Source organism: Athalia rosae, chromosome 5 (genome assembly GCF_917208135.1).
Source record: "Athalia rosae chromosome 5, iyAthRosa1.1, whole genome shotgun sequence".
NCBI lineage: Eukaryota > Metazoa > Arthropoda > Insecta > Hymenoptera > Athaliidae > Athalia > Athalia rosae.
This window is the reverse complement of record NC_064030.1, coordinates 8,983,531-8,998,045: the sequence shown is the minus strand read 5'-3', so window position 1 is coordinate 8,998,045 and position 14,515 is coordinate 8,983,531. Positions and strand designations below refer to the sequence as shown.

General features: G+C 41.6%; 1 protein-coding gene across 11 annotated transcripts in view; it reads right to left on the bottom strand.

Moving 5' to 3' along the window:
• The window catches only part of LOC105690159 (transient receptor potential-gamma protein), an 82,626-nt gene that overhangs the window by 45,573 nt on the left and 22,538 nt on the right, over positions 1–14,515 (bottom strand). For 2 of the 11 annotated variants that reach the window (XM_048656053.1, XM_048656063.1), the window contains exon 2: positions 6,841–6,880. The exons of the other annotated variants lie outside the window; for them this stretch is intronic. The gene's annotated coding sequence lies outside the window, so the exon portion shown is untranslated. The remainder of the gene's footprint in view (positions 1–6,840; positions 6,881–14,515) is intronic. 11 annotated transcript variants of the gene reach the window in all.

Here is a 14,515-nt window from a genome sequence, read left to right as displayed (position 1 = left end):
CGAAAAGTCAATATAAATTTCGACCGGTCCGTGGTGTGATAATTCCGTTGTGTGCGGGTCCATATTGTAAAAAGAAATGAAATGTTTTATAATCAAGAACTCGCCTCGGTATGACATTATTTACAAAATACATATTCCGAACTCTACGGTAGCAAGCGGGTTATGTATACATTGTGGATCCACTTTATCGAAGTGTGAAAGCCGAGGGAACGTTACACCGTCAGACTAAATATCGCGGTGAACTCTGGTACTCTCGCGGTTATACTCGTACGCGTACGTATCCGCAGACGTATGATGTGTTCGTCCGATATGTATATATTTATTTAGGAATACCGAATTTTATTATTTCTTTTCTCTTTGTTTTAAGGTCTGAGAATTTAGGGTCCACCGCGGTTTCGCGTTCAAACGAAAACTTTGAAATATCCCGAGCTTATATTATCTGAACGAACGTAAACTAGTTAAAGAAAAAGTTCCCGTTATTGACTGGAAATCTGTCCACAGTATGCGAGATGCTACCGCCGACGTTTTACTTGTATACAAACTATTGGTAACGTACGTACTCGCGCACGCTCTTGGGGAATAATATTTTTACAGAAGGCGAATGGAAAGGCAAACCCGCTCGGTATTATTTCAAAAAACAGCTGAATTCTCTGCGAAGTTTAGGCAACGCGGTGTAGAAAAGTTATACGGTTCGGTCGTATCCGTGGAACCCCTATCTCGGTTTCTAACAACATCCGAGTGGATTTACATTGCATATTTCACGCCAAAAATTCACCGCATCTGCACCGCCAGCTTCCCAAAACGTCGTCCGAAGGTACCACGGCTCTATACCTATGAAAAAGTACGCCAATTATACATTCCGTTTCCACAGTTCTACGACTTCGGATGATTTCTAGCCCCCAACTAGTTACGCCGTATGGATGACGAGCGTGAGTTTGGAGGTGGTTGAGATTCTCCTCTTCTCGAGGCGAGGGATCGATGTTTTTTTTTTTTTTCATTGGATCCGCAGTCGACGTCTAGGTTGAAATTGCGAAGAAATTAACCATTCAATCGCAACTTTATGAGTTAGTATAGGTATATACAATTTGTAAGTTGACTTTAAGTTGAGAGGGAATTTTTTACGACGCGTATGCCGAGCAAGGTGTAACACGTAATTGGGTCGAATTCGGTAGAAAGTTTTTCCGCTCACACGGTGCACAAAATAGTCTTTCTTTCGAACTTGCATTACGAAGATACACGAGACTACACGAAGCTGTTTTTAGAACCCCTATGGAACAAACTTCAAGTTAATTAAAACAATCGTAAGAATCATCGTATAAAAAAATCCCAAGAATTCCGCGTCCTTTTGCGCGATTCGCGCACCGCTTTCATTTATTTACCTTTCTTCAAGGTTTTGTGGGCAGAAATTTATAAAAAAAAAAAGTCAAGACGTATTTTATCGGGCCTCGATACGTTGAAAAATTGAACACGTATCTCCGGCGATGTTTCTAGCGGTAAAAGCATCTGCATGGCGAAAATGGAACCCCTTTATTCGAGATTATAGTTGTAAAATACGACACGTTGTGCTAGAAGAGTAGTTTTTTTTAATTTTCAAGATGGAGATTCGGACGTGCATGCTGAGTAATTGCACCTGAAATACAGCCAATTCGGAGTTTCAACGGACCGTAGAACTGCAGGGAGATAAGAGTCCCTATTATACGCGATTTGTCACCGGAGCTTCGCTCATCGAATGAAATTATCTACTAACAAGGTGGTCTTATGTGTCCCGTTCGGTATTAGGGATCTAATATGAGTAGGGAGGTTCCCAACTGCTTTATCGCCCCCAATTGGACTCAACTTTGTTTTCTGCAATTCGCAACGTTATTATACGCCATACATGCAGGTCTTTATTGGGGAAGTTTTAATTAATTTGCAAAGATAAAAAGCCTCTCCTTACTTATCATGTCACGAGATTCTCCAATGTTTTTCAAAACTAAATAGTGATATTTCCATACTTCAGAACACTTCATTTTCAATGCCCATCCACGCGTGCGACTTTGCCTGACCATGAAATTCAAAATGCTCAACTCGTGCCTTCCGACATGTCGCGTTAGATCCGGTAATCACGATCTATGATAGTTGAGTTAGCGAGCAAATTAGGTACCGCTCTCCTTCCCGGAATCAGCAGCGCATCCCCATTGTTAGGGATGAACTCTTAACGACTGGAGATTACCTTCGATTGTCGGGGGGTTACGTCCAGAAAATGTGGGGGTTCACCCTCGAATTTAGGGTTCAGCCCCGAAAGTTATAAGGGTTTTTTTGCCGCGAAGGAAGATTAAGTCGCCCAGGATCGATGAGGTGGCAAAAATGAGGGCGTACTGATTTCGCGTCGAATTTCGTGGCTCTAACAACGAGAAAAAGATTGGAAGAAAAAAATCGTGTTCTTCGAACAGGTTCATTTATTCACTCGTGTTTCTTTTTTCCGCTTTCATATTTTTTTCAAACTGTCCTCGTAAAAGCTTCGCATAATAGTACGGTAAATTGTTTCGTGATTGTGCAGCGGATTCTTTCGCGGAAGCGAGACCGTTGCCCATGTATCAGAGATCCTCGGACTACACGCAAATCCCGGCGATTTGGAGTGCACCGAAACGGATGCGGAGCACGGAACCGTCCGCGGCTACTTAATCCCACGGAATACTATATACCCAGCGATGCCGCCGTCCGAAACCCAAGTCCAAACGTAATTGGAATTTTTTTAGCCCTCTCGCATTCGCGTGTTACGTGGAACATCGTGCGTCGATTTCGTGTATCATTGACTTCTCTCGTGTCGCACAATTATTGGATTCATTAAGAGCTTTACGAGCTCGCAAAAAAACATCCAATGATTTCCGAAATTCCGGCATTTCAAATTTTTGACTCACAGCAAGGCACTTGAACAAAGAAGAGAAAAACTTATTCCACTGTCGAGAAAACCCCGTGAAAGCACGAAGCTTGCTAAATAAAGCCGTCATGACCAACGTGAAAAAATCGTTTTCCAATTAAAAAACCAAAACACCCTATTTATCCACCTCCGAAAATGAATCGTACCTACTCCGCGTTACGCCGTGCAGCAACGCGGACAAAACTGAAATCATCAGGGTACAGAAACTGAACATGGTAATTTTTTTCTCGATATTTCTTTGATTTCTCTCCTCTATTCTCTTCCCGGTTAACCGGGCCGCAGCTGCAACGTGCCGATTACATGTGTAACGCTGTACCGTTCTTGATTCCAATACTACCGAATTGAAATTTTCACCGCATGGGACATAGTTTTTCAATTCCGCGGATGCGCGAGTTTCACACAATGTAGCGTGGGATCGTTTTGCACAATTTTGGTAGATCGTCCTTTTCACCTATGGAAGCCCCTCTGAAAGCTCAGAACGAATTTTTCCGTACACCATTCGAATTTCGTCGCTGTCCGTTAGTTGTCAGCGAGCCGTGTGACGGACGACGGGTTATGACGCGATCAAACGACGTGGCAAAAAAAAGTCCTCCGAATGCGGACTGCATTTCATTCGCATTCTGAATATATCAAATATGCGCTACGCTACGGTAAAAAATACAACGTACGAAAAATTCTCTCTCGGTATATTTTTCAGGTGTTGCGAAATTTCGGAGAAACGCGAATAAATCAAAACAGGTTTTTCCTCCCGTTCGAATTCGTCCTGCGGGCGCTCGGTTCTACCTAATTGAAAGTCAAATTGCGATCAGTTTTTTACAGCGTATTATCGAGTGAAACGTTGCAGTGTACGTTACGGTCAGCGGCTGTTCTGTACCGGACATGGGGTTACCGAACGACCGAACGGACGCGGTTAGATAGAGAGAGAGAAAGAGAGAGAGAGAGAGAGAGGGTGGTGGAAAATGAACGCGCGGGTGGTAAAGCGGCGGTTTGGGAAAATCGTCCAAGGCTAACCCGATCAGTTTTACAATGGAGAACGACCGTACGTATAGCGCAGTCGATATCGAGAAAAGGGTAGACAGCAGCAGCAACGGCGAGGCCCGCACGGGGCAGGAAATTTTCTCTCCCGCGCGCGGGCGATAAATCAGTAGATTCTAACGCGCGGCAGGCTCGCGTACCTCGAACCTCGAAACTCGCTCGATAAAAGCTCGCGGAGAAGGGGAATCCCGTGCCAACAATTTTTTTTGCGCCAAGCAACGTCCGCACGCGTGTATGGAAGCCCGATTTTTTTTCAACTCGCGGTCGAACCCTGGTCAATATTGTACTTCCGCTAATTCTAGCGTAATCATTTTTTTTCATCTCACTTATTATTCCAGCAGTGTCGGGATTTCCTCCTTCTTTTCGATGCATCGAACCAAACGAAGCGGAACAAGTGAAGTTCGGTCTCACGTTTCGATTCGTCTCGTTATCGTAGTTCTGCTTGCCATCCCGATCATGAACGCATACGCATGAATGACGGTAATAATTTGTTCGAAATTTTCGATCGCAACGTTTTGATAAAAAAATTGACAACGATATGGTAGCGATGAAACAAGTTTTCGAACCGTCTCATAAAAGGGATGCAGAAGTTTTCAACGTAGTGAAATTATAACACCATTCCGGTCTGATGTGATTCGACGTATGATAATATTCCTGCGACGAGTGCATAGGAATACCATTTTTCTAGTGAATATAAATCGAGAAATTACTGCGAAAGAATAAAATACGACAGTTTTTCACTCTCCGACGTCGGATGCTTTTGAAATAAAATAATTATCGTACCAACCGAGAAATTGATAGCGAGGTCTCTCGATGTAGGGAAATACTCGATTCGATATAACGAGAAAGGTACACGTGTTTCAACAAATTACGGGACAAGGACACGGGTTTATTTTACGCCAGAAAAATTTATTCCGGCCCAGTTAGGGCGCCGGAGATATTTCAATTTCAAATGCTACCCTATTACTAGAGAATCTCCTCTCTCGCGTCAACGCGTTACAAATTCATGGTGATTGCTATTCGCTTCGAGGCCCGTTGACAGCCCTTCGCCGTTTTTTACGTGACAGTTGAGACTATATATTTCAAACACTCTGAGAGTGTCGAATACCTTCGCAAAATATAATTACACCAATAATTGTTACGGCGTCGTCGCAAAAAAACCGCTTTAATTGGACCATTCGATAATTGCACGCAGGATTACGGAATCCTTTAACGGCGATTAGGAACGTAATGATACGCATGTACAAGAATCGCGATCGGCGGGCGATTTCACTAATAATCAAATATTTGCAGTTCACATAAAACAGAATATGTACCCGAGGGGGGCTCTCCCTAGCACCCGTATGTGCACGATATTACATCACATGGGATTCATCGATTGAAATCACTCAGCCAAATGCAACGATAAATAAATAAGATTGACTCCGGTCAAATTCGCCATATACATATGTGCTTTACTGACTCTGTTGAATCGGGTTCGAAAAAAATTTTCCATCCGTCCACGGGATTCATTTTAGTTATTCTACTATTTTTTATACATCTAAATATTCCACCTATAAAACGTAGAATTTGCCGCACGACCGAATTAATTTTTGGTGAAATTTTACCGCAAGTGTGAAACGTTCCCACCGTTTACGCATTGGAGACAATTCCATTCAGCCGATGGACGATCAAAACTTCTGCGCTCGGGTGGTCGCCGAGCGTTGGGTAAAAGTTCGTTTTTATGAAAAATGGTGAAAGTCAGAAAAAACTCGGGATGATTAAACTGCTTTTCTTCCTTCGACTTTTCGTAAAAACATCCCCGCAGCCTTACCTGTGCTATGGCGATTATTTTTTTGCAGGAATAATACATCAGCCAACAATCAAGCCATTTGAATTGAACGAGCTGGAAAAGCTGCCCATAATTTTTTCACGCAAAAAATTACCAAAAAACAAAATGTGCATGTTTTATTTCTACAGCGCAAAAAGTATATATCTCATTCGCTCAATTTCCCCCAGGGGTCGGTTTTCTTTGATCGACTCGGAAAACGTGATCTTGAAAAAAACTGAATTTTCGAATCGAAATTTTGAATCTTATTTCACTTGGAATGACCACATTCCCGGGTAACTTTCGGACTTTGTTCGCTTTCGAAAGATACTGCCTAACCGGATTGTCGGTGACGTCTTTCTGGCCTCGAGTCTTCGGATCAGAGTTTCTCTGGATGATCTCTCACCGCGGATGCATGCGAATGACATTGCGGAAGGATAATTCTGCGCAGTGTTATGCTTACGGGGTGTTCATTTTCAATCGATCCGGGCCAATATCTCGAGACCCGGACAAGATATAGCGAGAAATATTTTAGGTTCTCAACCTGAACATACAAGTTTTCATTCGAAAAATCAACGTTGACCTTCATTTCACCTCGAAGAGGTCCCAGTCCAAGGTCAAAGACAATATTACCATCACTTGGCTCCCCGGAATTCTTGCAACTTTTGTCGGAAAAATTTCTCGCCAACTTGCCTGGTTCTCGAGATATTGTCCTGGATCGATCAAAAATGAACACCCCGTATAATTGGGGCGCGGTTGATCGTTCTCGGTATACGAATTATCCATGCTAATCAGACCATACCCAGAGACGCGCTGGTGCTTCTGCTTTTGTCTCGGAGAAGATCGACTTCTGCAGACATTCCCGTTTATTCGCATGTCATGTAGTACGTTATATACACATATATACTTATATATACATAATCCGTTAGAGCCGCGAGAACGGGGTGCTATTCCGTCACGACATCGGTCCCCGTCGCTCCCAGTCTTTCAGAAATTGTCTCTCGGCGCTGTTAACGATACGACAACAAATGACAATATAGGTACGTAACATCTAAATGCTGTTCGAGTAATTACTCACAATTATTGCGTCCTATCCAGACGTTATCAGATTTATCCTCCTGCAAGGCAATTTTTCAAATTAGAATGATTTTTTCACCTCCTATTGTCGAAGAAATTTATAATTACCGAGCTCTGAACGACCCTCGGTGTTGAAATAAGACGTGACAGGGGCGTCCGATCGGCGGGATCTTTGCTCTCAGTTAATCTCAAACTGGTACCTACTTTAATAGACGCCCGGGGCGATTTGAGGAAAATTTTTATCTCATCGATCCGCGCTTTGTCGTCGCTTATTTGCTTTGGGGTTGCAACTGAGCGAAGCGGGCCAAAGCCTAGACATAGCCGGGGGCGTTTCGAGCTGGCGAACGGTTTAACTCATGGTGAGAAACTAGGTGCAGATTCGTCGGGATCAAATCTTTGCCCAATAACCCGACACCCTTTCTAACTTACTTATATTAAAGCCGACTAGCTACGGAGGTTAATCCCTATTGGCCTTATCTCTAATTCGATCTTCATCATTCGAGAATCTACGGGGTGTCCCTCTCGAAACAACAGTACGGTCAAATGTCTCAAAAACTAATTGCGAACAACGAATCGAAAAACAGTTTTAATAAATGTCTTCGGATACCAAGGACATCGGATGTGCGTATCAGTCTTTGGGTCTGGGGCCTTTGCTGGGCCAAGTAAGGGAGGAAGCCTTAGGCCCAAAAATTTATATGCTCATCTGACGTCTCTGTTCGTATCCAACAACTTTTGTCCGAAACATTTTCGATTCGATGCTCAGTTTTGAGATATTTACTCTTACTGTTTTCAATGGGACACCCTGTGTGCATGTATCCGTTTAACGCTGGGGAAACGAAATTAAAATTCATCAATAAAGATCAGCATTTACATACCAGGGAAAAAAGAGGAAAAAAACCGTTCACCGGTTATCGTACCGCAGATTATTACGTCATGTAGTGAGTCGTGTTATTTGGATTTTCGGTAATAACCACTTCGGAGGTAGAATTTTCGCTCTTCGACAATCTGTCACGGTTTCCGTTCTCGCAAACGCGTATAGGAACAATCGGAGCTGAAGTAAGACATCCGAATCCGTCTAACGAATCGACGAAAGCAATCGAGAGAATTCGTAGAGGGTCGGCTTTTGGAAAACACCGAATATCCATTAGAAAAGATCTCATCTCATCGTCGGACGAGAATTTCGTCTTATTCAGGTGCTATACATATACATTGCGTGATATATTTCGTAGAGTAGATTCGGAATTCACGGCGTCTCGCTTCTATCTCATACCGATAGGATAATATCCCCCCCATGTCTGTACATGCGTGTATTATGTGGTGGCTGATTTTGGATCCAATTCTCGTAGTGGCTGAAGGAGGCTTCGTATTGGTACTCGAACGATAATGGCTATTGGCTCCGCTACGAGTATAGCTAAACATACGTATATATTTAGATACACATACTTATATGTGTACAGAGGGATGCTGCAGTATCAGCAGCAACATGGCAGCACTTAGCGATCCGTGTTCACCGTATCATCTCATTAACCGCAGCATAACGCGCGGACAATAATGTTATTGTTGCTTAACGAAATTTATTCAACGGATAGATTAATCGAGGCATATTCGCGATCGAAAATTAATTATTCGCCATAAAATTTTTCGGGAGTTCTCGGATTCGAAATTGCACCCGATGAAATTAATTTCAATACAGAGAAAGAGAATTTGGATCCGACCGAACAGAAGTTGGCCTCGAATCCCAGCCCCTCATCCGTCCCACCGGACTTCCGAAATGATTTCAGGCCATTTCGAAGCCCTGACTTATAACGACGTGTAGTATAGGTACGTTTGGACGCTTCACTGATTACGCCATTAGGCGATGCGCAGCTGTTTTCGACCGATTTTGACTCTCCATTTTCAGCTAACGTGATACCGTCGAAGGCCGATCGTATATGTGGCTTCGAAGTAGAACGAGAGAACAAATAAAAAAATCACTATCCGTGTTTTTCAGTCCGAACGAGTTTCGTGACGACACACCGTATTTGTGCCTATATTTTCTTTTAATTGACAGAGAGAAAAGAGAAAAAGAAAAATGACGCGGTGTGCGACATCAGGGTTAAGAGCCCCATTAAAAGCTCCACGTTTACACAATACGTTCTCCAGAATGTGTAGTGCACGGAACACGCGAGAGCGAACGAAAATCGTTTGACGCTGAAAATGAAAAGTGGGCAGAGTCGTCAGCCGACCCAGATTACTTCGGGATAATTCAATAACGAAGAGTAAGCTTCCCCTGATAAAAACAAAATGCCTACAGGGGCGAATCCTTATACAGCTAAAGGATGTAGGTACGTCGTGACGCGGATGTTATTACGCGATGCCTTTCGCGTTATCGAAAAATGTGACGTCAGCTGTTCCCCAAGATTTTCCCGAGACGTGTATATATATGTATATTCCGAAAGATTTTCGGCCGATTCGTTTTCCAACGTAAAATACCGACGAAGAGAATCGCGGTTAAATAATTCTCTGATATATGGGTTACGTCAACGATTGAATTCATAAAAAGTTGTCATTTTATCGCGCAGCGCCACCCAGAGCCGAGGGGGGATCGATATCCCTAGGGAATGAAACGTGGGAACCAGATGCGACTCGAAGCTTATCCTGAAACCATTTTCGACCTTTTTACTCGCGGTAGAGTGAAAAATAAGAAAAATAAGAAAACCCTCTTAAAAAAACCTCGAAACTGATTCCATTCCTTGAAACGTTACCGCACGCTAAATTAATCATGGTCCCATATATGTACGTAGCGTACGCACAACATTCTCAATCAGAATACTGCACCGTTAAATGGGGTGATCTGAATTTGTAGGATGAAAAAAAAAATCGTCATTTTTTTGGCGATCAACGAAGATCAAACGGTCTCCAGAGCGGAATGAGGGCCATTTCCAGCGAACATCTGTTCCCGCGGAATTTAGTGGGAGTTTATAACCACGAAATATCTGTAATAAGATTATCTGCACTCGGAAAATTTGTTCCACTTTTGCCAGTTGCAGAATTGCAGTTATAAAACTGAGTCCCGGAGTCTAAGATTAGAACCGTAACGCGTGTACAAGCAAATTTGCATATAATTTAAATCGAACCGTCGGTGGTGGTGTTGCTGCCATGCAGGTATAATACGTATGGAAAGAAGTCCGTACGGAACTGGCATTCCGCCAATGAGATCTTATTGCAATTTCTGAACAAGCTCATAACTCCCGTTCGATTGAATGGATTATTCAGGCATTGAGGAATGCAATTTTTACAACACAACATGCACGATTCGGCCGCGTGTACGTACCTGCGGATCGTATGTATTCCATTTTATTATCGAATTATCTATGCGTGCGAAATTGGAAAATCGCCAATATGGACTTACGTTTTCGCTTACTTTGGACCTAGAACTATTATCTCGTATGGATATGGGACCTTCTGATTACCTATATTTTCTAAATTCGAGATGGGTTGAAATGTTGTTTCTTTTTTTTGGGAACTCAACGTATGATGAACGTTTGAACTTGGAATTAATGAAAGTATACCGACTCTGGGGTATATTCCCCAGAGAAATTTACGCGCTTTGTTTATTCGGATAACGCGAGATACACCTTTACGGTAAGAAGAAATTTAACAGATTCAAGTAAAACAATAATCCGTTTATGGCAATCTGCAGGATGTCTACATCCTGAATTTCCATTAATTTTGGTACAAGATTTTTTACTCAAAAGTTTTTCTTTTTCTCTTTCTTTTTTATTCACGTGTACTTTAATTCACTGGTCTCCGATTACCTTGAAATTTTTTTAAACATAGTTTGTCCAAACCAGGACCCACGCCCGGAAGAATTTTTCAATCTGCAGAGCTCTCATCTTTGGATTATGCATTGTTCGGAGCGCTCTCGATCTCGTTCGTATTCCTGCCACTCCGCGGCGCACCGCCAGGCTGAATTTCTCGTAGTAGAAAATAATTCTGTAATTCATGACTTCAGTACAGTCGGTACGCACATTGGCAACGAGCTTCGGCTCATCCACGATATGGGAAATCTGTGTCATATTTTCCGAGATCCTATTTCGACACGTGCGTTAGACATTTTGATCGCTGGCACGTGCAGGAAGTTAAAAATGATTTATGGCTCTTTAATAGATAATGAAGTGTGAAATTCAGTACCCTGTTCTTTTTTTTTTTGCTCCTATTGTGAGCAGGTGTCAGCCGACCCGTCATCACCTGATAAAGATCTTGTTCACACCTCATAAATTAACCCTTTGATTCATCTGTTTGGCATCAAAAAAAAAGGAAATATGCAAAAATTCAGTAGTTAAATAGCCCAGAGTACACTCGGGAATTTATATTCTCTCCTATTTGATCGTAGTAAAGCTTAGGCCTGTGTTCATAATCGAAGGGACCGGTTGTACAAGAGAAAAACAATCCAAAAGAATTTTTTTCCCGTGTATTACGTTGTGTTATATGTATGTACACCGACCGTGTTTATAAGTGAAATATGTAAACACGACGCTATCTGATTTAGATTCTCGCAAAATATCCCTAGTCGAATTCACAGCAGCGCAACGGCAAAGGTGGGGTCTGGTCAGTTACAAGTCGTAGAAGGCTGAGAACAATATTTTCCCCGACTATGAATGTATTTTGAAAGAAGCGGATCTCCGGCCCACCCCATATTGGACACCATCGATATATACATATATGTACATTGAACTTGGACACTTTATCGAAAAACATCTTAGACACGTCTTCCAGGTGTCCGCTTCCCGAACAATGTTCTTACTACGGACCAAACCAGAGTACTTCGAAAAGACATTTTCAAACTTCGATGGTAATCCGCCGTGTGGAGTAGCGGCCAACTCTTGAGTCTCGTCCGTGATGTCATTACCCGCCATTTCGCGTTTTTTTTTTCGCCTGGTATACCCTGGCGCCCGAGAGTCAGCAATCAGACATACTGTAGTTTTAACTCTAGGACACATGGTATACCGTCGGCGTGCATCGTGGCCACGGACAGTTGGAAAGGTGCGAAGAATAGGATTCGTCAACCAGAATCACGCTAATTGAAATAGAATATGGTGCGAAATGAACGTTTTTGAAACACAATATTTGAAATTTTTTGTTTCATGCGCTTTTCCGGTGGTACGTTCCACTTATACGAGACTCATACGCCTTTTGTGTCCGAGTCCAGCAGTTTTTATATTATAAATGACACTCTTCTGATTCCACTTTCGATGTCCTATTTCCTGCATTCAAATTATACAATGTGGAGTAAAAAACTCTGACAAGCTGCACGGAAGACTGACATGCATGATTTTCATTCTAGTGGCCGAATAAAGAAGATTAATCCATTTTTACGTATGATGTATCGATCTTTCCGTGCAATATCTATAAAATTTCGTTATACGACCAATCACTTGCCTCCGACAATATAAACAGCGCTCTATATTTCACCATACGCATTACTTACATCGATGAATCGTATCTAAGCGGCAGTAAAACAAAGCCGGTTCCGAGCACTTGTATAATGTATAACTTTGAAAAACTTGTTCAGCCAATCTTTTTATCAATTACATTCTCTCGTCCGTTCGCACAAGGTCGGTGAATTCAATGAAAATGGAGTGTAACAACGATAATAATAAACTTGAAGTTTAAAATCGATGCGAGTTAACGATTTGTTTTTAATTATAAAATCAACGGAATGACAATAAATACGATCTGATACGACTCTTGTCGTACACCGTCGTCACTAGATATTTCGGACGTCAGAAGAAGATTCCGTCGGCTCTTCGCGGAATTTCTCAATTAACGTTGCGATTGAATTCCTCGATTGTGACGAAGAATTAATTGACGGTTCCACTTCGGATCCGGGAATCTGATATTCGACCCGCTTGAAATATTTCATTTTTATAACTCGTTGGTGAAAATTTTCGAGTGTACACCACACGTTATTACAAACGACCAATTAATTTTACGGAGTTTAAGCTGAGAGCGATTTGAATTTGGTTTTTCTTTCGCCTCCGACAACGTTCAGAGCGATCGACGATCCCATTGACATTCGTATTGAATGATCTTTAATATTCATAAGGAGCTTTTTCCCGACAATACGAATTGAAACAAAAAAAAAAAAAAAAACAGATGAGAATCGATAGGATTATTTTTGCGAGTAGATTCGTCGAAGGTTGACGTCTTCGTGTATCTCAACGTGTACCTTAGGGTGTCCCGAATTTCACTTCTATTTTTTCAATTTTAATTTTACTCAAAAATTTCATTGGTCACGGTCGAAAAATTAATATGAATTTAATCTTGACGGGGTTACTTAAGCTTAAGAGAAAGAACAAAGAAAAAAAACAACGCCGGTCCTCAACTTTTCAAGTCCCCCTGAACTCTAGCACAACTTCTCTGTCGTGTCGCACAATTATAGTTTCGTAAAAAATGGTCGAAAAACAACTTGAAACACTTTAGCTGCTGCCGCACCCTGTTCGCATAACGCTGACCAGTGTGGCATCCAGATTAATGGAATGATAATAAATAACGTCAGCGACGAGCCCGAAGCTCATGGTGGTATTATTTGCTTACCGGAATTCATGGATAGCAAATGAGAAATTATCAAGGAACTTTTAACAGTCACCCCATTTGAGAGTGTTATCCGCAACTTATTGCAATGTTGGACCACATTAAAACCTGCACTGTTATAATCGTTCCTTCCGTTTCTCCTAAAAACAAATGAATTCAACGAATTTTCGTGAATATCCTGTAAACATTTGGACGATTTTCCATCACGGTGTTTCACAATAATACGAATGGTATGTAACACCTACATGTATGTTTAAATTCCCGCACGTAAATTAACGTGCATAGCTGTATGTGTGCTTCAAAAACATTCACAAGGATGACGGATGTTATTTGTTTTTCGAAGAAATATTAATTGCTTAAATTGAAATTCATATGGGAAAGGTATAAAATGAAAAATCATACACGCATAAACAATTACACCAATCGGAGCGTATATTGAATGAAATGAAAAAATGATTCTCTGGTATAATGTCGCTGACCAACAATGCAGGGCGTAGAATCGATCGTTAAAATTCTCTTCCAGATTAACTATCGTCGGAATTATATCCCTCTCCTCATACTTGGTCGAATGCCATCGTAAAGCTTTTTATTCTCAAATCACCTCATTCCAACTTTGCTTCGCTATTATTATAGGCAAGCAAATATAACTTCGGACGATCTACGAATAAACATTGATCTGTAACGAATGCTTCCGAAAATCTTAATTGAGATGATATTCGATGATTCGTAAAACAGAAAACGATTATATTTCGGTTATAATTTTACGTTTCATGGAATATGACACGTTATCCGATCTCCGTGAGAAACGTAAAGGGGATGTCGTTCGATTTTGACCACGATCATTCGCTGGTAAATCATTCGTCTGCGTCATTATTCGATTTTATGCAGTTACGCAACTTATACGGAATCAGTAAGGTCCCATGTAGGATATCATTGATTGAAACGGACTCGAAATACGTTGCATTGGAAAAGCAAACAGTAGAGACATACGTCTCTGGTGAATAGGTACTAACAACTTTACCGACGGTACGAATCGACGATTTCGCACAAAACAATTGGCGTTACATGCATGGGTTATAACATATCACACTCGATGTTAA